This window comes from Pinus tabuliformis, chromosome 7 (genome assembly GCF_031772625.1).
Source record: "Pinus tabuliformis cultivar Carrire ecotype Pingquan chromosome 7, CPIR1, whole genome shotgun sequence".
In the NCBI taxonomy this organism is placed as follows: domain Eukaryota; kingdom Viridiplantae; phylum Streptophyta; class Pinopsida; order Pinales; family Pinaceae; genus Pinus; species Pinus tabuliformis.
In genome coordinates, this window is record NC_142293.1 from 1,553,339,360 (window position 1) to 1,553,346,638 (window position 7,279).

Genomic DNA, 7,279 nt, shown 5'->3' on the forward strand with positions numbered 1-7,279 from the left:
GAAATTCCAAAATGGATTAAAATCAACTTTTTTGATTGACATATATTAATATTATTATTTTAAAATTTTAATATAATATACATATTTTTTTTAAAAATAAATGATTTTTAATTTAATTAATAACCATAAATTATCATATAATAAATTGAATTCAATAAACAGATATTTTTTATTTTTCTTACTATTTTTTTTAGTTTAATACTCTATTAGAATGTATACCTTATAATGTTTGATAATGTTAATAAAATAAGTATACTATTACAATATTCCTTGCCCTCTAAATGAGCCAACAAAAAATATAGAATATGTGCGACATAACAAAATGTATATATACATATATAGCATTTTATATCCAAAACTCCAATCCATTGCAATCCATTTTTTCCCTACTTAATGGTAAAACTTCTCTCCTCGAGACAAATATATTCATTAATTTTTATTTTTTTTAATTTAAAACTCGTCGTAACAAATTATATTTATTATTTTTTTTAATATTAATATAAATAAAAATATGTTAATTAAGATAATATATAAAATGAACGTAAGAAAACTAAAACTCACTCTTTATTTATATCGATATTGAGATTCAAAAAACAATATGAAAATCTCGAATGAAAAATTATAAAAACAAAAATTAATATAAACTATTTGTTTGTACCAAGTAATATCAAAATCACAATTGTACACTTAAAACGAGGGGTTCCTTATTTGAGATCGTTTTACTTCTGAACAACAAACTACTGATAAGCCTCGCTTTCTATGATTGATTAATAATAAAACTATTCTGCATGAAAGAAACAAAACGTGGGTGCTGTGATATCATACCGATAGTACGTGAACTGGTGCATTTACCACTAGAGATTTGGAACCACTGATTCACATTAGCCCATGTAATTCCGATTCAAGGGTTTTCAATGCTGGGCGTGGCACGCAGAAGACCATCATTACTCCGCTCTTGGTTTTCGGGGCAGGCAGAAATGCAATTGGGCAAAACAAAATTTTGAGCCAATTACCCGGCGAAGCAATGAGGGGCTCGCCCCATCCAAAGTCCACTTCGTTAAATCCCAGCCACCTCCAGTCAGTGAGAAACGTATCTTCAACACACGGAGGCGTTAAAGTGATTTCTTGACGCGAGCGTTTCATTTCAAGGAACGCTATGCTTGATTTCAGGTACTCATCATTTACTGCTAACTTTGCCCTCTTTATTAACTTTACAGCATGCGAAAGGGATCCATTAACAACCTCTTCCGCTGTACTGCTGCGTGTACATGCGACGTACTGACCATTGCCGTAGTATCCCTCTGGAAGTGGGGGCTGAGCGCCCTGCTCACATCCACTGGGACGATAAACCTAACAACGTGATGAAAAGGAATTCCCAGAACCCTTGTTCTCGCTCGCCAAGCGAACGCTGCTAAAACATCAAACGTTGTACAGTGCTCCTTCAGCTCCTCTACGATGGGCTGTTTTATCCTTTGCAAAACATCCGAGTTGAGATAAAATGAGGCGAGGACCAGGTCCTCAGATTTCACAGTGGACAGCGGAGTGTTAGGGTTAACGAGGTATCCACTTTCAAGAAGCTCATCATGCTGAAAATGGACCGGATGGGGTGGCTGCTGGGGTTTCAGAAGTTCCCTCTGCCACACTGGTTCAATGGAAAGCTTCATCTCTCCCCTCGCAATCTCTGCAAGTCCCATGAGAAACTGGACTGCGCCTCGTCCGTCACACAGACAATGGTTGAAACTCACACCCACCACAAAGCCCCCGCAATGGAAGCGCGTGACCTATTTTTTCAAGATAAAAGCACCCGTTGTCATCAGCCATTTTATTAAGATCTTCCCAGTAATGACAAAGGGAAATCCAAGAGTATATGAAAATCAATTTACCTGCAAAATTAGAGGGGGAACTTCCTCGACTTCTGTGGTGAGCGGAAACTCAAAGAGCAGTTGCTCGAACGACGATTTCAGCTCCTCGAATTCTCCCAGGGTTTGAAGTGTGTTCTCCGTGGCAGCTTCAACGAAGAGAGCACCCTCTCCCGTGCAGTCTACCTGGAGTTTACGACCGTCTTGTGTTCTCCTCACCCGGCCTGCGAGTGGGTAATAGTAAGACAGAAGTTGTGACAGTGCATCCTTGATAACCCTAGCTGGATTTGTGGAGCCGTCAATCTTCCGGGAACGATTATTGTAGACATGAAATACATCAAATCTCCTCCTTACAAGAAAATGGTCGTCCAGATTGGAAAGATAGAGGATGGTTCTGGGAGATTGTCGATTAGGTGGTACCAGGACAGACTCTATTAGCTTTACAGGCAGCAGGTTCTCCATGGGTATATCCCACTGCCACTTCAACTTGGCCTACTTGCCTTCTCAAAAGGCCCCGACCCAGTTAAATAGATGGAGATGACAGGTTTGCTGGTGGTAGCAGACAAGTTGTGCGGGGCGGGAAGACTCGGGAATCCGGAGGACGTTGCATAATGATGCTCTCAAACAAAAGTCCAAATTGTTGGAATCTCCGAATTACGTATCAGTGGCCTGAAAATACATTAATTTGCAGCGTTGATTAAAGTGCAGGTTCCGTAAGATCTGAGTTGTCATTTTTCCAACACTGCAGATTTATGGATGATACGTAGGATACTTTGTTAGTTCAGGTTCGGTGAGATGTGAGTTCTAATTTTTCCAACACCGTAGATTTATTGATGATATGTAAGATTCTTTGTCAGGTCAGATGTGAGTATTCATTTTTCCAACACTCTAGATTTTTTCATTTGTCAGGTTCGGTAAGATATGTAAGATACTTTGTTAGGTCAGATGTGAGTATTTATTTTTCCAACACTGTAGATTTTTTCATTTGTTAGGTTCGGTAAGATGTGAGTCCTCATTTTTCCTACACGGTAGATTTTTTTCAATGATATCTAAGATACTTTGTTAACTCAAATATGAGTTTTCATTTTTACCCCAAAACATTTTATTTATTTAGATAGAGAAATGTTAGATATGTCTCTTAACTTGTTTATATTGTAAGTTATTTTTTTAATATATTTCTTTTATTTATTTTTAATTAAATTTTTTTTCCTGTAATTAAATTATATGTACTAATGTGTTGGATATTCTTACATAATTTTCATTTTTATAAATGAATGCACATTTTTAAAATGTATTATTTATATTCTTTTATTTTTTTAATGAGATTGTATTGAAAAGAGGGTTATCTTGATCCATATAAACATAGTTAAAGTATTTTATATTTATATTTTCAGTTTTTTTTAAAGTTAATGTTATTTAAAATTTGGTAAAAACATATTGAAAATATAAGTTTAAGTTATGTATTATCTTGATTCACATGAACATAGTTAAAGTCTTTTATATTTATATTTATATTTTCAGTTTTTTTTTTCAACCTAATGTTAGTTAAAATTTGGTTAAAAAGTATTGAAAATATAAGTTTAAGTTATGTAATACACATAATCTCAGATTTTATGAGTTTAACATGCCTTCAAAACTATTTAGGTTTTCAAAAATGAAAAATAAGTAACAATACAAACAACAAAGACAATATACAATTAAAAGTATATAAAAGTCAAATTTTCCTCTTTTATATATATATATATATTTTAATTTTAAATATTCTTAAAAAACTTATAGAGTAATTAGTATTAATTTGCACCAACATAATGTTGATTTTTGTCTTTGGCTAAAGTTTGACATATATATATATATATTCCCTTTAATTGGCACTGTAAAGGTGTTATTGATTATGGAAATTTGAGTGGGTTGGGGTATGGTACATTGGGGTCTGGACCTAGTAAATTATGGAGAGGTTGATTGATATTGATTGGGTTGGGTGGTGGTGTATTAGTTAAGGGCACTCAATTCATTACTACATGTAGGGGGATTTAATCATGAGTCTTATTGTTCACCACTTTTGTCATTTTCAACTTTTGTTTGCCTACATAGCAATATATCCAACTAGTTTATAATATTTTTTTCTTGTACCATCTTTGTAGTAGTGATTTAAGGGTGGCAGTGCAATTATTAATGGAGGTAATTATACTAGTACATGGATTTGTTTTTGGGAATTCCTCTTACCATGGCTTCTTGGGAGTAATGGTTTGCGTGAGTTTTTACAAACTTTGTTGTTGTTTGCATGCATGATGGTTTTTTCTAAGTTCCTTTAACATTTGACTATTTTCGTCAATCTACTGCACAATTTGTTTTTCCTATTTAGATTTTTTTTCCTCCCAAGCCTTATTTGCAATGGTGGCTTGAGGGTAGTGGTGTGGTTACTACTAGACGTGGCTTTGTTCGTATACAAGTTCATGGTTGGAAATTACTATGACACTTGCCTTCTTCAGAGTAGTTATTTGAGCATGTTTTTTTCCTCCACAAAGATTATAGTCTATAGGTTGTTAAGCACTGCTCTCTTTAGGTTTTTGATTCCTATGCTTGGTAGTTTTTGCATTGTAGATCGTCCCTTACAAATATGATTTCACCATACAGAACATATTTTCAATTAGCAATATTGATGCATGGAGATATGAACAAGGGGTTGATGGAACTACTCAAAATTCTATCATGAGTTGCTCTATTGAGGTCTCTACAAAACCTTTGATGGTGGATATTTGTATAATGCAACATAAATGAAAGCCTACACTCTATAAACTGTTGTTATTTAACTTCTTCATTTTATTTTCATAAATAGCATATCTTTCTACTAACTATGTTGGAAGATTTGTTTATAACTCTTCTTTTTTCTTCCATCAAATTTTTTTAGTTGATGAAGTTATGTGCCCTATTATCACCTAGACGAAACCTGTGGCTATGGGAAAACCTCCAAGGTAACCTTGAACCTCTTTTAGGTTGAAAGTTGGCCCTTTACCGTGGAGAGAGATCTCTCTCTAAAACTCAAATACTCTAGGTCACTGTAGTAGTAGTTTTGCAGTTGAGTTTTGTTGCAAGATTTAGCTTGTAGGATTAAAATTTGGTTGAGTTGTATATAAAACACACCATTGGACATGGAGTCTCATTTTATCAAATGATGCTACAAATCTAATGAGAGGGACACAAAAAGTAGGGTAGAAATAATTCCTTTGACAATTTAAGAAATTTAGGAGAAGAAGACTGATAAGAAAATAAAATGATATCTGATAGGAACAACAAGTACTAATGACTGAGAAATATGAGAACAGAGAATTAGTGAATCCCAATCTCAGATACTAATATTTTCTAGACATGAAGAATATTTTTCATAATAGAGAAACACCCTAATAGGGAAATACAACACATGAATTTTCTGTAAATGCTCATGAAACTGTAATATATCTAAGATCATTAGAATGCTAATTTTTTTTACAATAAAAGCCAACCCTTCTTCATTCTTCAGAAACTACCTTTATATGAAAGATTGCAGACTAAAAACAAGTTTCTAGCAAAACTTAATTACAAAATCTAAAAATAATAACATATTTTATCAAATACATGCATATACAAAACTTCCTAATCCTATCTGCATCTAAAGATCATGTTGTTGCTGTATTCATGGCTGGAGATGAGGATTAACAAGTCAAATTTGGTGAGGTGGAATCCAAGTCAATAACTGTCCAAGAGATTTTTCCTCACGAAACCCTAAGACATAGGGTCCAATGATCCCTTCGAAAATGGAAAACTGTGATAGATGTTAGAAAAATGACAGAGGTTTTTCTAAATAGGTCTGTTGTGGACAAAAATCTCCTTCGATTTCTTCATATTAATCCTCATTTGTCTGGAATATGATTTTAAAATTCTAAAGAACAACCTTTTAGATTTCGCTTTGAATATTTCAAACCATAACACCTGTTAGAAAATGAGAACAACCTTTTAGATATCCCTTTGAATATTTCAAACCGTAACACCTGTTAGAAAACGGGGAGAGGTTTTTCTAAATTGTTCCGTTATGTAAAAAAACATGGAATATGATTCAGAAAACCAAGAATATGAACACGATTCATAGGAGCATACCTTGCAGAAAGGGAATCCATCTCAAGATAATGGAGTAGCCAAAAAGCTCTTCAGAGAACTCAGTCTTCAGCCAGTGGAGTCGTCATGAAGGTTTTGAGCTCTAGATTCAGTTGACAATGGAGTTGCTAGGTGAATGATGCACAACCTTTCTGTGTTTGTCCTCTATTCACCGTCAAAGAGAAGATCCAATCTTTGTCACTCTCCCAAGGATGATTTGACATCTAATTTTTCATCCCGTGCAACGATGCCAAAATGTTATCACTTAGAGGAAAATCAGCTACGGGAAAACCTCCAAGGTAACCTCGAACCTCTTTTAGGTTGAAATATTGCCCTTCAACCTAGAGAGGGATCTCTCCCTAAAACTCAACGTAGTAGTAGGTTTTGCAATTGAGTTTTGTGGCGAGATTTATTTTGTAGGATGAAAAATTTGTTGAGATGTATATAAAACACACCATATGGCATGGAGTCCAGTTTTATCAAATGATGCTACAAATGTAAAGAGAAGGACACAAGAAATAGGGTAGCAATAACTCCTTTGACAATTTCAGAAATTTAACAGAAGAAGACTGAAAAGAAAAAAGAAAGATAGTGGATATGAAAAACAAGTAGTAATGACTGAGAAATACAAGAAAGGATCATTAATGAATCTCAATCTCAGATACTAAAATTTTCCAAAAATGAAGAAGAATTTTTATAATAGAGAAAGAACAGACACGAAACTACAAGACATGAATTTTCTGCAAATTCTCATCAAACTGCAACATATTTAAGATCTGCACAAATATAACAGAATGCTAATGTTTTTTTCAATAAAATCCGATCCTTCTTCATTCTTCATAAACTGTCTTTATAGGAAATATCGCAAACTAACAACAAGTTTCTAGCAAAATTAATTAGAAAACCTAAAAATAATAATGTACCATATCAAATACATGCATTGTAATGTCCCTTCCTAAATTATTTTGGAACATGATTTATTTCTACATTTTGGGGCCAATTTTGGAGGGGATGGTGCCCATTTGATTTTATTAGGAGACTTAGGAGTTAGAAGTGAGTTATTTTGGTTTTGTTCAAAAAAGGAAAATAAGCACTTTCTAAGCCAATAGATCGAATTACATGAGAGGGAAAATTGATGGCTTAGTGATGAGCCCACAAAGGAGGGAAAAAGGAGGGAAAAAGTGATCCACTAAATCTATATAATGAAGGTAGCTCTCATCATTTCATTCATCTTATTGGATTATATCGATTCCTCTTTGGTTGCTCAAGATGCTTAGCCAAGTCACTAGCTG

At 34.0% G+C, this 7,279-nt stretch overlaps 1 pseudogene across 1 annotated transcript; it reads right to left on the reverse strand.

Annotated features, from left to right (window-relative positions):
* Positions 1-634: 634 nt before the first annotated feature.
* On the reverse strand, positions 635-2,453 carry LOC149253858 (taxadien-5-alpha-ol O-acetyltransferase-like; annotated as a pseudogene). The gene is made up of 2 exons (XR_016266241.1): positions 1,884-2,453; positions 635-1,781 (listed from the first exon to the last, which is right to left on the reverse strand). The product of XR_016266241.1 is annotated as a taxadien-5-alpha-ol O-acetyltransferase-like (transcript).
* Between the last annotated feature and the right edge of the window lie 4,826 nt (positions 2,454-7,279).